Genomic DNA, 23,313 nt, shown 5'->3' on the forward strand with positions numbered 1-23,313 from the left:
CATGGCGCCAGCCAACAATGTAGAGGGAAGGGCACCAGAGTTAAGATTAAGAGGGGAAATAGGCTTCTTCTCAGGGCCAGGACAGATGAGGGGCTGAAAGAAAATTCCTCTGAGTGACAGCTTTGTTACCAGAAGTCAATGTGATGGGGCCCGATCAAAGAGAAGAGATCTCTTTAATAAAAAAGCACTTCACTATGGTACCATCACGGGTCAAAGCCACGTAATAAATGAGCCACAGGTAAACTAGGCATATTGTTGAGGTCATTTCTACACAGTACTTTCAAGAATTTCAATGATTCTTGCCTTCTATTATTTAGTTGTTTAGATAAGATTTTAAATAGACCTTGTTTCCAGGGAGAATCTATTACTCAAAGACACTTTTAGCAAAATCCTACTGATAAAGAATAAATTCCAACTGTTTAATTCTGAAGAGATTTTACATTTTTAAGCTCATTCGTCCATTCATTCAGTCAGCAAGTATTTATCCTTACCATGTGCAGGGTACTGACCTGGGAGCTGGAAGATACAACAGTGAGCAAAACAGATAAAAAGTGTCTGCCAGCCGGGCCTGGTGGCTCACACCTGTAATCCCAGCACTATGGGAGGCCGAGGCAGGTGGATCACCTGAGGTTAGGAGTTCGAGACCAGCCTGACCAACATGGTGAAATCCCATCTCTACCAAAAATACAAAACTTAGCCAGGGATTGTGGCACACACCTATAATCCCAGCTACTCAGGAGGCTGAGGTGGGAGGATCACTGAGGTGGAGGTTGCAGTGAGCCGAGATTGTGCTATGGCACTCCAGGCTGGGTGACAGAGCGAGACTCCATCTCAAAAAAAAGAAAAAATAGTGTCTGCTATCAGAGAGGTTACATGCTAGTTTTATGATAACTGAAGATTCATCTGCAAATAAATTAATTTCCAAAAAGGTTTCTTTTTATAAGGTATCAATCCTGAACTTCAGTATTTATAAATATGTAAGATTTAGGATGCCATCAGATAGCTTCAATATTATGTAAATTTAAAGAGAATATATGACACAGGCCAGGCACAGTGGCTCATGCCTATAATCCCAGCACTTTGAGAGGCTGAGGCAGGTGGATCACTTGAGGCCAGGAGTTAGAGACCATCATGGGCAACAAAGTGACACCCTATCTCAACAAATAATCAAAGAAATAGCCAGGCATGTTGGTGCATGCCTGTAGTCCTAGCTACATGGGAGGCTGAGGCAGAAAGATTGCTTGAACCCAGAAGATTGAGGCTGTAGTAAGCCATGTTCACACTACTGCACTCTAGCCTGGGCCACAGAGGCCCTGTCTCAGAAATAAATAAATAAATAAATAAATAAATAAATAAATAATATAGATTCACAGACTGATGAACAAATCGTCCTCTTAAAGTCATATCAGATAAATATGACTTGTGCTGTTTTTATTTTGCCTTATAGTTTTGGGCTTATACGTGTTTAAACTACTTAAAGCTATTATTTAGAGCACAAAGATAAAAGACAAAGCGAATACAAGAAATGTAAGCTATATACCATGAAAAGTAACAAGATTTTGTCCTGCTACTCTATTAATTCACACCTATTTGACTCAAAAGCTGAAACTCGTCTTTGAATGTGTTTTACACAATATGTAAAAAATTTCTACCTCATCACAGAGGTTCCAAATATTGCCAACTGAACATATATCTGGATACTTCTGTAAGTCTGTTGGAAGTTCTTAATTTAGGAAATAAAAACATGATATGTAAATGTCTACTGAGGGCTAGAGGAAATTACCCAATTAAAAGAAAGAATACAATACTCTGGAGAAAAGGAAGTGCCAAGATGTCAAAACCTCTCTCAAGTCAAATCTTATGGATAAAGCTCAGCCTTTCTAAATAGAATGACAGAGGATTTGGGTATGATTTCAACTTTTAATAGATGTTTTTCTCTAAAAGGGATAACTCAAGTCTATGAAAAAAAGATAGTAGGTAAAAATTTGACTGAAATAAAATCAGTGAACTGTCATATGTAAATGGGAAAAATTTTAATACAATTTGATTAATTTTGACTCCACTAATTCAGAATTTCAGAACGATTCATGAGACACACACTGAAGTTTATCTTTGTTGTAATTTGGGGGAAAAGATCTTCTAGGTCAACGTTTCCCAAACTTTAATGTTCATAGGAATCACCAGAGGATCTCATTAAAATTCAGATTCTGATTCAGTAGCTCTGTAGTGGGCCCCAAGATTCAGCATTTCTGCCAACTTTAATTGAGATACTTCTGCTACTGGTCTAAAACATGCTTTGAGCATCAAGAATTCAAGTAAATCAGCAAGGTAGATTGCAAAAGAAATGATCAACCAACCAACGCACACTTCCACAACATCCTTGGGGGAAAAATGACTGCTTACAAATGACTCTATGTTGTTCATTAAAACAGTTGTGGTAGGAGTTCTACTTGGCAAGATGGTGTAAACAGCTAATTAGAGTTAATGCACATTGTCAAAAATACAAACAAAGGTTTTCTTTAAAAAATATTCTAGTGAGCCAATTTTTCATTCTAGTTTCTCTTCATTTATATAACCTTCATTTTAATTAACAAACATGGAATTTGGACATCTGAAATCAAAAGAGTGATACAATTATCCATCTTTAATTCTTCTTGAGTCATTTTCCTATCATGTTTGAGATCTCCCCATTTACTTATTCATTTATTCATTTACTAAGAAAAACAGTAAAATGCTGATGAGAGCAAATTCAAGGCAGATAAATTAAATACAGATCATAAGATGCCCCTTCCTCCCTTATTCCACCCCATACCTGGTGAGATAAACAGTTAAGTTTTTTTTAAGGTAAATGTTATTATATAGTCCAAACTATAAATAATAATGCATTAAGAGCTTCAACGTGGTATTTTTTATGGGTCACTACCATGGCTGGCAATTAGCTGAGGCTATCCAAAAGACTTTGATGTACCTTGCTCCTATTTGCAGGACATGCTAAAGAAATATAGATCCTGCAGCATATATTTTGGTTTCTGGTGGCAAATGAAGAGTCCCTCCACTAGAGGAAAATAGCAGCAGAGGACAGAGGTGAAGATGCAACATCACGAGTACACAGCAAGGCATCTGGAGTGCAGTAAGAGAGAGTCCAGGGCAACAGCAAGAAATAGGAAGATGAGGGAAAAAGAGAGAAGCACAAAGACGCATCATTCAAGAAAGAGAAAAGGAAAGTAGAGAAAAAAAATTTTGAGAAGATTTGAGAAAAACCAAAGTTTGAGAAAAAGCAAAACTTTGAGAAAAGCCAAAGTTTTAGCCATACAAACTGCCTGCACTGTGTCTGGAAAACGAGGTTCCCCAAGCTGCACAGAACTCATGTAATACCAGTACCATCCAAGATGGCAGAGAGATTTCCACACACCAGCATATCGTCCAGGTGGAAAGCACTTTCCTGCTTCAGAGATGCATGGATTATTTAGTTTCCTGCCATCAAACAATCCAAGAATAATTGACTACTCTGTGTCTGAGTCTGTGTTCACTAAGCAAATTTTCTTTTCTCTGGAGGAAAAGAAAGTCTAACAAAATAAGTGCTGCAGTAAACTTGACATTTGTATTTCTCATTATAATTTAATAAATTGGCACAGATGGAAAAAGAAAGATGCAAGGAGGGGTGGAGGAAGAAGAGAAAGAGCCCAGAGATAAATCACGGCGTGAGCTGTCCCTCTTACGAGTAAATTGGGTATAGAAACCAGGATTTGCCAAGTAAAGTGTAGCCTTGGTAGATCAAACTTCACAAAGTGGGAGATAAATACCAGATGAACAGAATCAGATCAGAAATCAAAAGAAAACTATTGGGCATAAGAGAAAAATTTGAGTAGGAGCCAAAATAGAAAAAAAAAAATACATAGAGGAATCAAAATTGGAAAAGCAAAGAGAACTGAGGTTCAAGAAAAGAAAGTATGATGTAAAATAAGCTGTAAATGTGGATGTACTTCATTCATAACATTCTTTTTATGGGAATTCCAGTGTGATTCCAAGAGCTCAGAATGGATTTAAAAGAAAACTCCGAGACCTAATATCTTAACGATCTTTTATTTCCAGCCTAGAGACTACCAAAACTTCACAGGACCATCTAAAGCCACTTCCAGCTGGCAGAGGTGGCCATTTTCTCCTATACATGCCGGAGCAGAGTGGTGAGTCTCTAGCCTTGCACAGTTCTCCATTCCATTGCTCCAATCCAAGCCCTAGCCCTGCTGGAAAGAACCCCAGGGACCATATAAAAGTAGAACAGACAGAAGACATAATAACTGCCTTAAGATACCTTAACAAGCCATATGTTCTGACCCTAAGACCATTATTACATTTGGATGAGTAGGCCCAGTCTCAAATAAAATGGAAAGAAAGCATTTAGGGCTACTGAGGAATTTCCTTGAGTATGGATCTTCTATAAATTTGATCTTCCAAGAACTATGCTGGGGATGAAGAGCAATGGTGCTGCTGTCAGTCTTTGCTTAAGTTGAGTAAGTCACAGTACTTCTGATGATTTCTATGTTTATTCAGGGGTCGTCTAGACTGATACTCCTTAAAGAAAGAAGAAAAAAAATAATAACCAGGATTACTTTAGCCCTTAGCAAGTCAGAGCTGGTGGGTGATCCTGTAAGTTACTTGATATCTTTTCTCAGCATTTCTTACTAGTTGACAGGAATCTACACCTGAAGACATCAATTTATACTCACCCTTCACTCTCATTAAGGATGCAATACTCTGCTTTGACTGATCTTTATACCTCTTGTTAGTGACTAATAATCTGTTGGTGAATTGAAAATATAGGCCCTGTCCAGCACTGAAAAAGACATTCCCTGGAAATGAACTAAAATAAAACAGTCATATGATCTTATAAATCTCAGTATGTATGTCTTTAATACTCACCAAGATATTTTGTAATTAAAGCAACACTCAATCTTTTCCAACAAGCACCAATGGCAAAGTTAACAATAAGAACCACAGAGGTCTCAAGAGGAAAGTTGCAAAAAGAAATAAGAACTCTGCTCCCAGGGCTTTCCCTAAGCAAAAGAGTGAAAACAGGGAAGTTTTTCTTTGGGCTCTACCAAGGACCTCACTTTTTCTAGGTCCTTCTATCAGCCTTGCCCTGTGAGTTCCACATCCCCAGTGCCACCCATGCTCCATGCTTCTACCTGCATCTTGGTGGCCCATAGCACACTTGCACTCATGGAGAAGTTCCATTTAAGTGGAGCTTCCTTGGGCAGTGTCCTAGCTAAGGGTAGGACATGGGGCAAAAGCAAGGTGAAAATCAACATGCCTGTCCAGAAACAAAATTCTGATGACCCAAATTATTAAGCCCTCAATAAAACTAGTCTGTGTTGTCAGAAGTCAGAATAGTGTTAACCTTTAGGTGGGTGGTTAGTGATCGGAAGGGAGCAAGGCAGACTTCGGGGTATTGGTAGTTTTCTATTGTTGACCAGTGCTGGTTCCAAGGGTACGTTCACTTTATGAAAATTCATTATAGTAAATGAGCTATACACTTAATATATGTGCCTTTTATTGTATGTATAATACATCAAGAAAATGTTAAAATAAAATATAATGGCCTTAGGAATGACACAATGTAAGAGATTGAAGAAGTTCAGAATAATTCAAAACATAATCAACATTACCTAGATATTTTAAGAAAAAGCAGAATGACATCTGATGACACTATTCCTTGTAAATATTTCTTCCCAGTCCATTCTTGCTGGGAAATATGGTTTTTAAAAGGTTTTCACCAGCCTCAAGCTGGCTTTCAATGTCTTGATTTTGTGGGATGTCTGTAGAAAAGGAGTTAGAGAATGTCTCTAGCATTGTCCTGTGAAGAAGGCAAGCATTGTTCAGTTGGATCATTTGAGCCAGAGGCCACTGGTTGATTGGATTATCCATCCAATTCCCCTGGTTCAGGGTCTCTTCTTAGCAAGTCATCCATAGAGAGAGAACCAAAATTACATTTATTATTCTAAATTAATAATGTTCTAATTTGACATAAATCTCTGTGGAGTACCAATCTTTTATTAATAGGAGGATCCTTTATAATCTTTAAAAAAAAGCTTATCAAATTATCACATAACAGTAACCGTAATTTTTTGTTTAGCAACTGTGTTTGCAATAACAATGTCTGCAATAGGCTGGGACACAAATTAATCTCCCTAAAAAAAGCAACTGGTGCAAAGCACTGGGAGCAACTGGTGCAAAGCACAGGCTCCCTCATTGGCATGTGCATAGGTTGTGTATTCCCTGGGCCAATGCAGTCAGACTGTGGGCAATTGCCTGCTTTATCCATGAATAAGACTGTGTGTGACTTCTACTGTGTGTCAGCTATAACAAACCAAATTATATTAAGGCAATGGAAAAAATGTTTTGATGTTTCTATCAGCCTGATTATATTGTGCATTCTCAGAGAAGTCTTAAAAGAGATTTGTTACAATCAGATCTTGAACAATTGCTACTCTGGCAGTAGTAGACTTGGAGGAAAAGAAATGATCAAGAATTTGATCAGGTGTTTTGTATTAGTCTTATATTCATGGCATTGAATTACATCATAATACCTGTTGATTTAATGGGATTTGATAATATCAAGAAAGAATCTCATATCACTAACAGAGAGAAGTAAAGGGACAAAGATTGAAAGGCAATTTTAAATATTTGTAAAAACATAAGGTTTCCAAATTTGCCATTAGTCTGTTTGCATGTTTTCCATAATTAAAATCTATTTTTTTCTGCCAACTAAAAGTTGTTTGTATTCATTTTACTTAACTCATTTTTCTTTCCTTCATCTGTCAGGTATTCTCCTGCTCCAAAATGAAAATATTGTAGCTTATATATTTCATGCAGACATTTCAAATATGAATTTTCCATTCAGAGAAAATCTTGTCTTTTCCCTTTTGGGAGAATGTGTCGGCTTCTAGTTCATGCCATTATTTGAAAAATACCTAAAACATGCTGTATTGTTCATCATCAGTTTCTCAATAATCATGAAGGATACACTCAGAGAAACATAATGTCTGGTGCCTAGACATGCCTAAATCACTATTTTCTCATACTTTATTCTTCTACACTCCACAAGGAGAAAAATGTCAACTGCTTTCCCAAAGCAACCTTGGAAAAATATATAAGATATCAACATTAGTTTTAGATCAATTGTTAAAATAATGCCTAGTGATATGGTTTGGCTGCGTCCCCACCCGAATCTCAACTTGAATTGTATCTCCCAGAATTGCGACATGTTCTGGGAAGGACCCAAGGGAAGGTATTGAATCATGGAGATCAATCTTTCCTGTGCTATTCTCGTGATAGTGAATAAGTCTCACAAGATCTGATGGATTTATCAAGGATTTCAACTTTTGCTTCTTCTTCATTTTTCTCTTGCCACTGCCATGTAAGAAGTGCCTTTCACCTCCTGCCATGATTCTGAGGCCTCCACAGCCATGCAGAACTGTAAGTCCAATTAAACCTCTTTTTCTTTTCAGTCTTGAGTATGTCTTTATCAGCAGCATGAAAATGAACTCATACAGTAAATTGGTAACAGGAGTGGGGTGTTGCTGAAAAGATACCCCAAAATATGGAAGCGACTTTGGAACTGGGTAACAGGGAGAGGTTAGAACAGTTTGGAGGGCTCAGAAGAACACAGGAAAATGTGGGAAAGTTTGGAACCTCCTAGAGACTTGCTTAATGGCTTTGAAAAAACTACTGATAGTGGTATGAACAATAAGGTCCAGGCTGAGGTGGTCTCAGATGGAGACTAATTTGTTGGGAACTGGAGCAAAGGTGATTCTTGTTATGTTTTAGCAAAGAGACTGGCAGCATTTTGACCCTACCCTGGATATTTGTGGAACTTTGAACTTAAGGGAGATGATTTAGGGTATCTGGCAGAAAAAATTTCTAAGCAGCAAAGCATTCAAGAGGTGACTTGGATGCTGTTAAAAACATTCAGTTTTAAAAGAGCATAAAACTTCAGAAAATTTGCAGCCTGATGATGCAGTAGAAAAGAAAAACCCATTTTCTGAGGAGAAATTTAAGCTGGCTCTAGGAATTTGCATAAGTAGCAAGGAGCCTAATGTTAATCCCCAAGACCATGGGGAAAATATCTCCAGGCCATGTCAGAGACCTTCATGGAAGCCCCTCCCATCACAGGCCCAGAGACCCAGGAGGAAACAATGTTTTCCTGGACCAGGCCCAGGGTCCCTGTGCTGTATGCAGCCTAGGGACTTGGCTGAAGGGGGCATATGTATAGCTCTGGCTGTGGCTTCAGAGGGTGGAAGCCTCAAGTCTTGGCAGCTTCCCAATGGTGTTGAGCCTGCAGGTGCACAGAAGTCAAGAACTGAGGTTTGGGAACCTTCGCCTAGATTTCAGAAGATATATGGAAATGCCTGGATTCACAGGCAAAAGTTGGCTGAATGGGTGGGGCTGTCATGGAGAACCTCTGCTAAGGCAGTGCAGAAGGCAAATGTGGGGTCAGAGCCCCCAAACAGAGTCCCTAACTGGGGCACTGCCTAGTGGAGCTGTGAGAAGAGGGCGGCCATCCTCCAGAACCCAGAACAGTAGATCCACTGACATATTTCACCATGCATCTGGAAAAGCCACAGACACCCAACACCAGCCTGTTAAAGCAGCTGGGAGGGAGGCGGTACCTTGCAAAGCCACAGGGGCAGAGCTGGTGTTGGGCCCACTTCTTGCATAAGTGTGACCTGAATATCAGACATGGAGTCAAAGGAGATCATTTTGCAGCTTTAAAATTTGACTGTCCTGCTGGATTTTGGATTTGCATGGGCCCTGTAACCCCTTTGTTTTGGCCAATTTCTCCCATTTGGAATGGATATATTTACCCAATACCTGTACCTCATTGTATCTAGGAAGTAACTAGCTTTATTTTTATTTTACAGGCTCACAGATGGAAGGGACTTGCCTTGTCTCAGATGAGACTTTGGACTATGGACTTTTGGGTTAATGCTGAAATGAGTTAAGACTTTGAGGGACTGTTGGGAAGATGTGATTGGTTTTGAAATGTGAGTACATTAGATTTGGAGGGGCCAGGGGCAGAATGTTATGGTTTGGCTCTGTGTCCCCACCCAAATCTCAACTTCAATTGTATCTCCCAGAGTTCCTACATGTTGTGGGAGGGACCCAGGGGGAGGTAACTGAATCATGGGGACTGGTCTTTCCTGTGCTATTCTCGTGACAGTGAATATGTCTCACAAAATCTAATGGGTTTATCTGGGGTTTTCGCTTTTGCTTCTTCCTCATTTTCCTCTTGCCACTACCATGTAAGAAGTGCCTTTCACCTCCTGCCGTGATTCTGAGACCTCCCCAGGCATGTGGAACTGTAAGTTCAATTAAACCTATATTCTTCCCAGTCTTGAGTATGTCTTTATCAGCAGCATGAAAATGGACTAATACACCTAGATATAAGTTAAAGTTATCTATATCTAGGGATGAGCAAAAAGCTAGAAATAAAAGTATCTTAATTTTTTGAGCTTATTTTTTTCTTTCCGTTCAGTTACAGTTAACTAGACTAGTTAGTTAGAAATCACCACCACCCAATATCTTCACCTAGAATGCTACTTCTTGGGGCACATGATGTACGAAATCCAGGTCAGAGAATCAAAGGAAAACCTCTCATCCATAAGCAAAAGAGAAATAAAGAGAAGAAAAAGAAGACCTTAGAGAATTTGCAAAACACTTGGGCAGGAGAAAAAAACGTAGCATTCTATTTACATGCAAAGTGTTTAATGCCTAGTAACCTCCACCCCTAAGCACCGAATTCATTTTTTTCCTAACTACTTTAGTGATCATTTCTCTGGCACTATAATTGTGAATTTTTCTTTGTATTATAAATTTTTTTCTCCCATTTTTGCTAAATTATATGAGCTAATTTAAATTATGAAAGCAAAATTTGACTTTTGCTTTTTGTCCATGTAACACAGTGGTTCTCCACCGGGGACAATTTTGTCCTCCAGGGAACATTTGGCAATATCTGGAGACATTTTTGGTTCTCATAACCTGTGTGAGGGACAACTGCTACTGGCATCTAGTGAGTAGAGGCCAGGGATGCTGTTAAACATCCTAAAAGGCACAGCATGTCTCCTCCTTCTCACTAAGCCTCATTCCAAAAGAATCACTGGATCATTATTCAAGGTCATATATCTATCTAGAGAAAGCATAGGATACTTACAGCACACCCTGTGATCCAGATAAACTTGGTGTGGATATAGAGATCTGATGCACAGATCTACCTTCAAGGCATAAACTGCAATCCCAGCTGTTGCAAATACTACCAGCAAACAGCCTCTAGTTGCCAGATGCTTCAAGATTTGCTTCAGCTGCAGAGACCATCCTCACACAAGGCCAACCCCTTCCAGGTGTGGACCACAACCAATGACTGATTGCAGGAAGGACATAAAGGCCTGGCCATTTCAGCCTACCATGGGACAACTCGGATGGGATAAATACACTCCAGAGCTTCCATAGGAGGACTGCCCAGCATTGCAATTCAACTTCTCCCCTTGCACAATCCTGCTTCTCTCTGCAAATTTTGACCCATAATGTACATTCTTCTTCCCAATCTCTGAATCACCATCTGCTGCTGGAGGATCCAACCTGAGACCAGACTCCTTTGGATGGGAAGCTTCTGAGAAGAAAAATTGGGGGACCCTAACACTCCACATGGAAAATAACTAGAAGAGGTTTATGGGGCCCACAGAACTGCTGAAGAAAGGTGCTGAGGGAAAATCAGTAGGTGTAGGCTCCATGTCAAAGCATGGAGGACTGAGCTATAGTAGCAGGTTAGAAATGCCCCTGAGACTGCATAGTATTCCATGGTGTTTGTGTCCTTTGTAGGGACATGGATGCAGCTGGAAACCATCATTCTCAGCAAACTATCACAAGAACAGAAAACCAAACACCGCATGTTCTCACTCATAGGTGGGAACTGAACAATGAGATCACTTGGACTCAGGAAGGGGAACATCACACACCGGGGCCTATCATGAGTGGGGGAGGGAGGAGGGATTGCATTGGGAGTTATACCTGATGTAAATGACGAGTTGATGGGTGCAGCACACCAACATGGCACAAGTATACATATGTAACAAACCTGCACGTTATGCACATGTACCCTACAACTTAAAGTATAATAATAATAATAAATTAATTAAAAAAAAAAAGAAATGCCCCTGAGACATTGACCATGGCTTATTCAAATTAAAGAAAGCTATATGTTTTTTAAAACTCAAAAAACCTGCTGAATGACGGCAAAAACAAACAAACAAAACCCTTCCTCTGAAGTTACATTGGGATATTTAAAAACAAAACCCAAAAATGTGCATTATTGTGTCAGTGAAAAAGGACAGGGATTGACGTCTCCGAAAGCGCTGCGATTCCAGCACCCTGAGGCTCCCAGGCTGTTCCACACCCCTCAGCCACTAGACTGAGTCATCTCTGACCACAGATACGTATCTTCATAAGAGGATACAACTGGAAGGTTCTGCTTTGACCGGTTGTGGGCTCAGAAACCCTGGCAGTAACTCAAGCCAACTAGGATCACACCTGGGAACACACCCCATAGCCATGAACCCACAGAACATGAAGCATGGCTATTTTTAGCACTGAGTTGTCCCAACATTGCTGAACCATGAAACCTTGAATTTTGCAAGAGATTTTCATCTGTGAGAAAGAAAAACTTGACTATATTTTTTTATAGGAGAGGGTGGGCCATAGAAACTATTAACAAGTTATTTGAATCTGAATGAAGAGTTTGCACATGCTGGTGTGCAAAGAACTGTATTTTATGGGTCATTATAACTTATGTACTTATGGAAATTCATTTTTTAAACATTGTATTTTTCTCTATTTTTGGTTTCACATGTAGCATTTATTCCTGACAAGTGATTCCAGCTTTTACAATGCAAAACCACTTCTGCAAATTCTATCTTAAATGAATCTTCAAAAAAATAAGCATAAGCTTTTGCATTTGTCAGTTAGGAAATATTTAATGTCAGTGAGATACTCAATAAATGAGCAGGTAAAATTGAGAAGAAATACACACGAATGTTTATCAAGCAGTGTCAAACAAGCAAAGCAGGGAAAAGTAGAAAAGAGCTATTCCTTATACCCAACTTCAAAGAAAATCCAGTCAATAAACATCAATCCAGAATCCAAATGTTCAAATGTCCTAGGCAATCTATAGTCAGCACAGTCATGATTACACCATAAACCTAGCATTGTGGAGCTCAAGATCCAATTTGGATGATTTTTTTGCACATGCTTCACCTTAGAGTTTCAGAGACACTCAAAGGCAGCCTGCTGAGATCTGTGCTTCCCCAGGCCAAGGCAATGAGAGTGAGAGCCCAGTTAGAAAGAAGAGATGCCTAAAGAAGATGGATTGCCATCACAGGACCTAGATCCCACTAGAAAAGGAACAAACAGAAGAACAAAGAAAGAAACAAAGAAACCTTCTGCTGGGGACAGAGGGAAACAGGCAGCCATCCTAGAAAGGCTCTGTAAGACAGCAGAGAGGAAGGTCTCACTGACAGACTGAGACCACCAAGTGCAAGAGCTTCTGAAACGAGAAAGCCAGTCAGAAATTTCCTAGCACAGAGTCAGAAATTCATAGTTCTGTCTCATGAAATTAGGTCCCTGCTATATACAGTCATGCACTGCATAACAACGATATGGTCAGTGTGGGTTAGATACATGACAGTGATCCCATAAGATTATAATGGAGCTGAAAAATTCCTATCACCTATTATCTGTCATAATGTCTGTTGCAGCACAACACAGTATTCATCTGTTTGTAGTGATGCTGGTGTGAACAAACTTACTATCCTGCCAGTTATACAGAAGCCTAACACATACAATTATGTACAGTACATACCATTTGATGATGATAAAGGACTATGCTATTGGTTTATGTATTTACTATATTATACTTTTAATCGTTAGAGTGTATTCCTTTATTTATAAAGACAAAGTTAGCTGTAAAACAGCCCCAGTAGGTCCTTCAGGACATGTTCCAGAAGAAGGCATTGTTATCACAGAAGATGGCAGTTCCATGCTGTCATTGCTCTTGAAGACCTTCCAGTGGGACAAGATGTGGAGGTGGAAACAGTGATATTGATGACTCTGACCTTGTGTAGGCCTAGTGTATGTGTTTGCGTGTTTGATTTTTAACAAAAAAGTTTAAAGAAATTTAACAGAAAAAAAAAGTTTACAGAATAAGGATATAAAGAAAGAAAATATTTTATACAGTCATACAATGTGTTTGTGTTTTAAGCTAAGTATTATTATAAATGAGTCAATATTTTTAAAAAGTTTTAAAGTTTGTAAAGTAAAAAAGTTAAGGTAAGATAAAGGTAGCTTATTTTTGAAGAAAGAAAATTTTTATATAAATGTATAGTCTAAGTGTACAGTGTTTGTACAGTGTTTGTAACATCTGCAATATGGTACAGCAATGTCGCATTCACTCACCACTCACCCACTGCCTCACCCAGAGCAACCTCCACTCCTGCAAGCTCCATTCATGGTAAGTACCCTATAGAGGTGTACCATTTTTATCTTTTTTTATTGTATTTTTACAGTACTTTTTCTATGTTTAGATACACAAATACTTACCATTGTGTTACAGCTGCCTACAGTATTCAGTACAGTAACATGCTGTATAGGTTGCAGCTTAGAAGCAATAGGCTCTACCACACAGCTTAGGTATGTGGTAGGCTATACCATCTAGGTTTGTGTGAGTATACTCTGTGCTGTTTGCACAATGATGCATTTTTCAGAATGTATCCCTTTTATTAAGTGGCACATGACTGTATATACAGATATATGTGTGGATGTATACATGTATATCTACCTCTTCCTATATATGTATATTTATATGTATATATGTATATTTATGTGAATATATGTATATATGTGTGTAGACACACACTCATATATATACTTACATACATAAGCACATACATATTTACACAAACATACATGCATACAGAAATACAGACATTGAAATGTTTGTTTCTTGTTTTTTTGCAGCTATAACATAATAGCACAGATTGGGTAATTTATAAAGAACAGAGAAGTGTATTTGGCTCACAGTTCTGGAGACTGAAGTCCAAAATCAAGGGGCCTCATCTTGTGAGGGTGAAGGTCTCCACATGGAGAGAGAGGATGAGAGCACTGCAGAGAGAGAGAGAAAAGGGGTAGAACTCATCCTTTTGATCAGGAACTCACTCTTGAAACAATGGCATTAATCCGTTCATGAGAGCAGAGCCCTTATAACCTAATCACCTCTGAAAAGTTCCACCTCCCAACACTGTTACAATGGCAGTTAAATTTCAATGTGAGTTTTAGAGGGGACATTCAAACCATAGCACCTTGGAACTCAGCTTCATACAAGAGCTCTTTCAGAAATAAGCCTGCAAGTCATAGACTTATCAACAACTGTCCCTCTAATCATATTCTCAACAAAGAACAATTTGGTTAAGGGTTACAGACTCTGCCTTGTGGCCTTAATTATGTTTGCTACCTGAAATCTTGCTACGTCTTCCAAGATATCTAAGCATGCTTGGTATTCTTTGAGTAAACGACAAAACAAGCAGAGACTGGCCTATCATTATGTATTTTTACTTTTCTATATTCTGTTCTTGGTGGTAAAAGCAGAAAAAGATTTAGGAGATGCCATGTTAACATTTGCATTAATTCACACTTTCTTTGGAAGTTTAATCCTATCAGTCAGGAAATGCAAAATTTAAGGTTCTTCCATTTATGCAAATTTGCATGCTTTTAATTGGCTGCATTTTTAACCACTAGGGAGCAACTATTATTTTATTGTCCCATTTTTACACAATAGCAACTTAAGTTTCATTTGTAGCACTTAATTGTCAAGTCACTCATCGATTTAGAGCTCAAACTAACTACATTTCCATTGCTCGACGCAGGATACTGTTTAAAAGAATACACATTTTGCACATCCAAAATGACAGGCATGCACAATGATTTTACAATTCACATTGCTAAATGAAGTCATAGAGCAATAAGCAGACTGGTAAGCCAAAAACCTAAAGCTTTTATAAATGCATGAATGCAGTCTCCTATTTATCCATATCCCTGGCTTCTCCATCTCCCACCATCTCCTTCTCCTTTGGGCATCTCAATGATCATTATCACCTCAACCAGAGAATAAGCAAGTGAAAAAGAAAAGCATGAAATTCAAATCAGCTTGTTGCTTTTTATTAGACTCTTCAAAAGGTTTGTGGGAGAAAAAGCCAAAATTAATGGCTAAAATGAGGTTTAGAGAATATGTTAGATTTCATTTATTGATGCTCTTCTGCACTTGCCCACCCCATTAACACTAATAATTGAAAGTTCGTTTCATTTATCACAGCACACTAAGCAAATGCTATTGTTTTAAGTCAAAACCACAAAAAGAAAGTAAGATTTTAAATTGCTGCAGGAGGGACTATTATAGAAGTAAACTAAATGACTTCAAAGAAGACAAAAGAACTAGTTACCAAAAGAAGTTATGGAATCGTCCTCTCTGAAGATTTTTAGAAATCCAGTAAACAATTCCTTCAATGGGGATATGCTTGGACACAGAGAAATCAACCTGCAATTTCTTAAGGTCCTATGCTTTATAGTTTTACATTAATTTACTTTTTAAATGGGCGATCTGTGAATTAGTTTAAAAACAAGGGAAAATTTGGTATGGCTTAATTAATGATACACAACCCAGAAGCCCCCAGTCCTTCTCAAATTGTGATTAAAAAATTTAGTTGCATTCCTATTAAAATTCAATGTATAATGACCCAAATCTCCACATTTCTAGATTAATAATAGTGTCCCCGTCCCCATACACGTGCACAAATTACTCAAGATTCCAGGTTTTTAAATTCTGGTTTGTGAGTCAGACATCCTGTGTAGATCTCCACAACTTTGCCTTCCAAAGAAGTTGACCTGCTGATCATGGCTCCCGTGAGTTACTTCAACAGTAACTACTGAAACCTGAATATTCTACAGAAATAACCCTGACCACAGAGCCATGCTCGCTGTTTGCACAGCTACCAAGGAAGTGTTCTTTTGATGAACCTAGAGTTTAGCAGTTTCTTGAGATATAAAGAGAAACACCCCTCACCCCCAACGACAAACTAAATAAAAAAAGAATTGTTTGGGCCCCAAGCATTAATTGGTTTTGTAGCTCTTATTTGGCTCATTGAATCTATACTCACTGTATTTTTACACAGAGAATTGTTATTCTTGCCCCAGGAAAACTATGCCGCAGGTCAAGTTGCATAAGTAAGCTTGGGCTATGCATATTGTGTCGGGAATATTTAGCTTCAGTCCTCATCTGCTTCTCTCCAGGTACCACATGCAGTTTGACCACATGGTAAACCATAATCTTGAATAGGAAGCTCTGCATTTCCTAAGGGAAATCACAGTGGCTCAACTCAATATTCCTCACCAAACAAACATTTATTAGATACCTATTGCTAGCACACATTGCATGTGAACATAGGAAGGTACCTGCCGTGCCTTGCTAGAGGAAACAGAAGACACTATGTAAATACCTCAGAGACACCTGATCCAGTCTTGGGGGATCAAGAAGGTTTCCTGGAGGAAGTAACATCAAAATTGTGACCTGCAAGAAGATCAGGAGGCTATCAGGTAGAAAAAGGTAATGAGTATATTTCAGGAAAAGAAAATAATTTTACAAAGGACTACACATGCAGGAGGACATGTGCTCATGAAACTTCACATGATTCAGCACAGCTGGGGCAAAATAGCAGTGAGACACCACTAGAGCTAGTCGTAAAGAATCTTGAATGCCATGCCAAAGAACTGGAGCTCTATCTTAAGGGCTACAGAGAGTCATTAATTACTTTTAAACACAGGAGTGATAGGATCAAGTTTGTGCTTTAGAAAGATAATTCTGAAAATTTGTTGTAGAAGACTGAGGTTGGAGCCCCTTGGTAGAAGTACAGCATACTGTCAGATTATTAAAAATAGTACAATTCCCTGAGGGAGGTAGAATTGGAGCTGGGCCCTGGAATTGGAGAAAGGCTATGTAAGACTATCGGAACAGCATGGATAAGGTTAAGGAGGCAGAAAAATTCAAGGACAAAATGTGTAATGAGCAGAAAGTAGATGACTGGGCCAAAGTGTGGGCCTTGAGAAAGAATTTGGTATGCAGTGATGCTACAAGAGTAACTGGAAACAAAATCAGAGATCCCAAATTGCCCACTGACTAATTTCATTCTGATAGCAATGCAGAGTTTTTGAAGTGTCTTGACATGATCCAGTTTTAGAAAGATGATTTAAGGAGTGAAGAAATGTTATTTTGCGCATCTAAACTGAGACGTGAGCTTTTCAGTGGCAGAGATCATCTCATTCCTATTTGAATTTTCAGGACCTCACACTGCATGTATTCAGTAGGTGCTCAATAAATGCTTATTCTTTAACTAGAAGATGGTTAGATGGATGGGTGAGTGGATGTATGAATGGATAGAAGGATGAATAAACAGATGAATCATTGAACCCCTAGGATAAGTGAGCTCTGAGTGAAATAATTTATCTGAGCAAACAAAAACCTAGGAATCCTGTAAAATAGGCGATGGAACCCACACCATGCCCTGCAGAAGCTAACAGAGAAAAAAAGTCTTCTTTATCCCCTCTAATGAGGTCTGCATCTTGGTTCTTGACAACTCTTTTAAGTGTGTCTCCCAAAAATATGCTGTGTGAACTATCCATTGAGATGTTGTTTCCTTCAAGACTATCTTCAAAATCTTGAACTTTAATAGCTATGAGTTCCCATCTTCCCTGACAAATAAGACAAAAGGCTTTCCTTCCTAAGATCATATACTAAACTTTGGGTACAGAAATGAAAAAACATTACATTTTATAGGGCAACCATGTATTCTTTTCCCCAGAAATAAACATCCCTTCTCACACCTAAAATAAAACTCTTAGAACTGACTCCTTAATTAGAAAGAATAAGTTGTTTCCTTGATTAATTGCACATTGCAGAAAAAAAGACTATGTAGGAGGTAATAATTTATGGTAGCAATTTGAGGTGGTTTTGTCTTAAACTTTCCATGGTTTCATACTGTAGATTTTGGAAAACATAGTACTTTGTCAAAAACGGAAGGGGGTGGAGGAAGTAAAATAAATATTTAAGCCCAGAGAGATCATTCCAACAAATGTTCATTCTTAGATCATCTGTTCTTCATTTCATGATATATGTTATAAACAACAGCCTCACTCCAGCTTTTGCATTGCTGAATACTGTAAAATTCAACAAATATGTTAGTGAACATATATAATGTATTGTTGTAGTTTGCATTCACAGATAACGCTACTAATGGAGTTGTTTGCCATGTATATGGGTAAGGTTAAAAATCTGAGAGAGTTAAAGTTTTTCCACATGGGCAGATGCATGGGAGGACTGTCTTATTTTTGTAATTCCAGAGACCATTTTAGAACAAGTCATTTCTTATGACTCTCTTTGCTCAATGGGTTATCAATGTCTTTGCTCTAAAAGAGCTACATGAATTTACTCATTGCCAAGTGGGTCTTTTGGCTGCTGCTATACCAGAATATCTTAACAATATAGCAAGGCTGTAAATTGTATTTCAGGATGATAAGTTAACATTTCTTCTTCTGGAAACTGCAGTCATCTCCTGTTTCCTGTGTGTTTTTCCACAAAGCTGTTAGTTTTTCTATCTTTTGGAAGGGCAAGAACATGGCATTAGGCAGGGTTAGCAAATACTGGTCCATAGTTAAGTTTTACAATTTACAGAAAGTTAAACAAGTAAACCAGAAATACAAACACACAATATTGTAAGTTTATCTAAAAGCCAAATTTATTCCATTTAAGTGACTGAACTTCTTTTCAATGTGTTAAGATCATAACATCTACCCTCTTAACAATTTTTAAGTGTGTAATATAGTCTTGTTAACTGTAGGCACAATTTTGTACAGGAAACTTATTCATTCTCCATGGCTAAAACTTAAAGCATGCTGAATTGCTACTCCCCATTTCTCCCGATCCCCATTCTCTGACAACCACCATTCTACTCTCTGCTTCTATGCATTCAAATTTTTTAGATTCCACATCTAAAGTGAGATCATGCAGTATCTGTCTTTGTGTGCCTGGCTTATTTCATTTAGCATAATGTCCTCCAGGTCCCTTCATGTTGCCACAAATGACAGGCCTTCCTTTTTGTACGTTTGAATAATATTCTATTGTATGTATGTATCACATTTTCTTTATCAATGGACACTTAGGTTGTATGTACATCTTGGCTATTGTAAATAATACTGCAATGAACATAGGAGAATAAATATATCTTCAAGATCTTGTTTTCAGTTCCTTTGATAAATAACTAGAAATGGGATTGCTGAAACATATTTTTATTTTTAATTTTTTGAGGAGCCTCATACTGTTTTCCATAGCAGTGGCAACACTTTACACTGCAACCAACAATGTACAAGAGTTCTAATTTCTCCACATCCTCACCAACACTTTTTTTTATATTATAAAAAATAATATGATTATTTTTAATATAATTGGGATAATTTTACTTCTTCATCCAATTTTTTAAATAATATAAAACACTTGTTTTACATTAGCTATTCTAAAAGATGTGAAGTGATATTTTGTTTTGGTTATGATTTGCATTTCCTTGATAACTAATGATGTTGAGCATCTTTTCATACACCTATTTGCCATTTGTCTGTCTTCTTTGAAGAAACATCTATTCGATTCTTTTGCTCATTTTGTAATTGGGTTATTTGTTTTCTTGCTATTACCTTATAGGAATTCCTTATATATTTTAGATATTAACCCCTTATCAGATATATGCTTTGCCCTTATTTTCTCCCATTCTATGGGTTGCCTTTTCACTCTGTTGATAGTTTTCTTTGCTGTGCAGAAGCATTTTAGTTTCATATTCTCATATTTGTCCATTTTTGTTTTTTGTTGCCAATGCTTTTGGTGTCATATGCAATAAATCATTTCCAAGAATAATGTCCTAAAGCTTTTCTCCTATTTTTTCTTCTATGGGCTTTACAGTTTGAAGTCTTATATTTATGTATTTATACACTTGTAGGTGATTTTTGTGAATGATGTAGGATAAGAGTCCAATTTCATTTATATGCATGTGAATATCCAGTTTACCTAAGACCATTTGTTAAAGAGACTCTCCTTTACCCATTGTGTATTCTCGGTAAATTTGTCTAAGATCAGTTGACTGTAACTCAAAGGATTATTTCTAGGCTTTCTATTTTGTTCCATTGTCAATATGTTTGTTTTTATACCAGCAACTACAATTAACTACTCTAGTTTTGTACTGTATTTTGAAATAAAGGAGTGTGATGCTCTAAGTTTTTTTTCTTTTTCTCAAGAATGTTTAGTTCTTTGGGGTCCTTCATGGTTCCATGGAAGTTTTAGAATTGTTTTTCTGCTGCTGTGAAAAAAAAATGACATTGGGATTTTGATAGGGAATGCAGTGAATCTATAGATCACTCTCAGTAGTAGGAACATTTTAACAACATTAAGTCTTCCAATCCATGAACACAGTGTATCTTTCCATTTATTTGTATCTTCTTTCTTTCCTCAGTGTTTTATAGTTTTCAGTGTACAAATCTTTCACATACTTAGTTAAGTTTATTCCTAAATATTTTGTTATTTTCAATGCTATTGTAAATGAGATTCTTCCCCCTTTTCTTTTTGAGGAGTTTGTCGTTAATGTATATAAACACAGCTGATTTTTGTATGATGATTTTGTACCCTGCAATGTTACTGAATTGGTTTATTCATTCTAATAGTTTGTGTGTGTGTGTGTGTGTGTGTGTGAAGTCTTTAGGGCTTTCTACATATAAGATTATGTCATACACAAATTGGGATAATTTTACTTCTTCTTCATCCAATTTGGGTATCTATTTCTTTTTCTTGCCTAATTGCTCCAGCTAGGACTTCCAGTACTGGTATGGTTTCAATATGATTTGTCCCCACCAAAATTCATGTTGAGGCTTGCTTCCCAATGTGGTGTTGTTGGGAGTTGGTAATTTTAAGAGGTTCTTAGATTATTAAGAAAAATTAATGCCTTTCTTGCAGGAATGAGTTCTCACTCTCACAGGAAAGGATTCATTACCATGAGATAGGGTTATTATAAAGCAAGGACGCCTCTCATGTTTGGTCTCTTTGCACGAGCACACATCTTCCTCCACTTTCCACCATGAGTTGATGAAGTATAAGTTACCTCACCAGATGCAGCTGCCTGATCTTGAACTTCCCAGCTTCCTGAACCATGAGCCAACTAAATTTTTTATAATAAATTACACAGTCTCAGGTATTCTGTTACAGCATTAGAAAACAGACTAAGACAAGTACTATGTTGAATAGAAGTGGTGAGAGTGGATTCGTGTCTGTTCCTGATATTAGAGGAAAAGTTTTCAGTTTGTTACCACTGAGTATGATGTTAGCTGTGGAGTTCTTACATATGGCCTTTATTATGTTGAAGTAATTTCTTTCTATTCCTAGTTGAATAACAGTTTTTATAATAAAAATGTGTTTAATTTTGTCAAATACTTTTTCTGCACCTGTTGAGATGATCATGTGATTTTTATTCTTCATTCTGTTAGTGTGGTGTGTCACGTTAATTTATTTTTACACATTGAGCCATCCTGGCATTCCAGGATTAAATCCCATGTGGTCATGGTGTATAATCCTTTTAATGTGCTGTTGAGTTCTGTTTGCTGGTTTTTATAGGGATTTTACATCTATGTTCATCAGGCATATTGGCCTATCATTTTCTTCTCTTGTAGTGTCTTTGTTTGGCTTTGGCATCAGAGTATTTCTGGCATCTTAGAATGAGTTTGGAAGTATTTCCTACTCTTCAACTTCTTAAAAGTGTTTTAGAAAGATTGGTATCATTTTTTCCTTAAATGTTTTGTAGAATTTATTAGTGAAACCATCAGGCTCTGGAATTTTTTATTGTTGTTGGGAGGGCTTAGATTACTGACTCAATCTCCTTACTAGTTATCAATCAGTTCATATTTTCTATTTCTGATTTGATCATGTGGTATATGTGTCCAGGAATTTATCCATTTCTTCTGAGCCATACAGTTTGTTGGCATGTAATTTTACATAGTCGTTTATTATGATCTTTTTTCACATTTCTGAAGCATTAGTTGTAATGTCTCCTCTTTCATTTCTGATTTTATTTTTAGTCTTCTCTCTTTATCTCCATCTAACTAAAATTTTATCAATTTTGTGTATCCTTTGAAAAACTAACTTTAATATCATCAATTTTTAAATTGTTTTTCCATTATTTGTTTCATTTACGTCTGCTCTAATCTTTATTGTTTCCTTCCTTCTGCTGTTACTTAGTTTGTTCTTCTATTTCTGGTTTATTGAGGTGTAAAACTGTTAGTTTGAGTTCTTCCTTCATTTTTAATGAAGTCACTTATTACAATAAACTTCCCTCTTAGGACTGCTTTTGCTATATTCCATAGATTATAATACGTTTTATTTTCATTTTCATTTATCTCAAGATATTTTCTAGTTTAACTTTTGATTTTTTTAAAACCATTGGTTGTTCAGGAATGTGCTGTTTAATTTCCACATATTTATGAATTTTCCAGTTTTTCTTTGCCATTGACTTCTAGTTTAATTTCATTATACTCAGAGGAGATACATGGTATGACTTCAGTCCTCTTAAATTTGTTAAGACTTGCCTTGTGACCTAACATGTGATGTATCATGAAGAATGTTTTATGTGCACCTGAGAATAATATATATCCTGCTGCTGTTGAGTGGGATGTTTTGTATATATTTGTTGGATCCATTTGGCCTATATTATTATCCACTGTTTCCTCATTGATTTTCTGTCTAGATATTCTAGACATTATTGAAAATGAGTATTGAAATCTCATTGATTTTTATTGAATTGTTATTTCTCCCTTCTGCTTAATCAATGTTTGCTATATATTTATATATGCTTATATACATAAGCAAACATTGATTAAGCAGAGGGAAGAAATAGCAATTCAATAAAAGTAGATTATAAATACATAGTGGGTATTGAAATCTCCTACTATTATTTATAGATCTATAGATATACATCTAGATATCTATATAGATATACTCTGATATTAGGAGTATATTGATTTATAATTATTATATCTTTCTTGGTAATTAATCCTTTTATAACTACATAATGTCTTTCATTATCTCTCGTGACATTTTTTACTTAAACTCTATTTTGTTTGACATGTATAGCTACT

At 37.1% G+C, this 23,313-nt stretch overlaps 2 long non-coding RNA genes across 3 annotated transcripts in view; one reads left to right on the forward strand and one right to left on the reverse strand.

Annotated features, from left to right (window-relative positions):
- LOC105463449 (uncharacterized) overlaps nucleotides 1-9,918 on the forward strand; it is a 45,139-nt gene extending 35,221 nt beyond the window's left edge. The window contains exons 3-5 of the long non-coding RNA XR_976336.3: nucleotides 4,093-4,184; nucleotides 7,423-7,476; nucleotides 8,922-9,918. This is a non-coding gene — a long non-coding RNA (uncharacterized lncRNA). The remainder of the gene's footprint in view (nucleotides 1-4,092; nucleotides 4,185-7,422; nucleotides 7,477-8,921) is intronic.
- Nucleotides 1-23,313, reverse strand: part of LOC105463450 (uncharacterized) — a 163,637-nt gene that overhangs the window by 128,764 nt on the left and 11,560 nt on the right. The window contains exons 2-3 of one of the 2 annotated variants that reach the window (XR_011620916.1): nucleotides 16,596-16,666; nucleotides 14,126-14,208 (exon numbers count right to left, since the gene is read on the reverse strand). This is a non-coding gene — a long non-coding RNA (uncharacterized lncRNA). The remainder of the gene's footprint in view (nucleotides 1-14,125; nucleotides 14,209-16,595; nucleotides 16,667-23,313) is intronic. The other variant, XR_011620915.1, reaches the window with a different exon arrangement.

Source organism: Macaca nemestrina, chromosome 3 (assembly GCF_043159975.1).
Source record: "Macaca nemestrina isolate mMacNem1 chromosome 3, mMacNem.hap1, whole genome shotgun sequence".
In the NCBI taxonomy this organism is placed as follows: domain Eukaryota; kingdom Metazoa; phylum Chordata; class Mammalia; order Primates; family Cercopithecidae; genus Macaca; species Macaca nemestrina.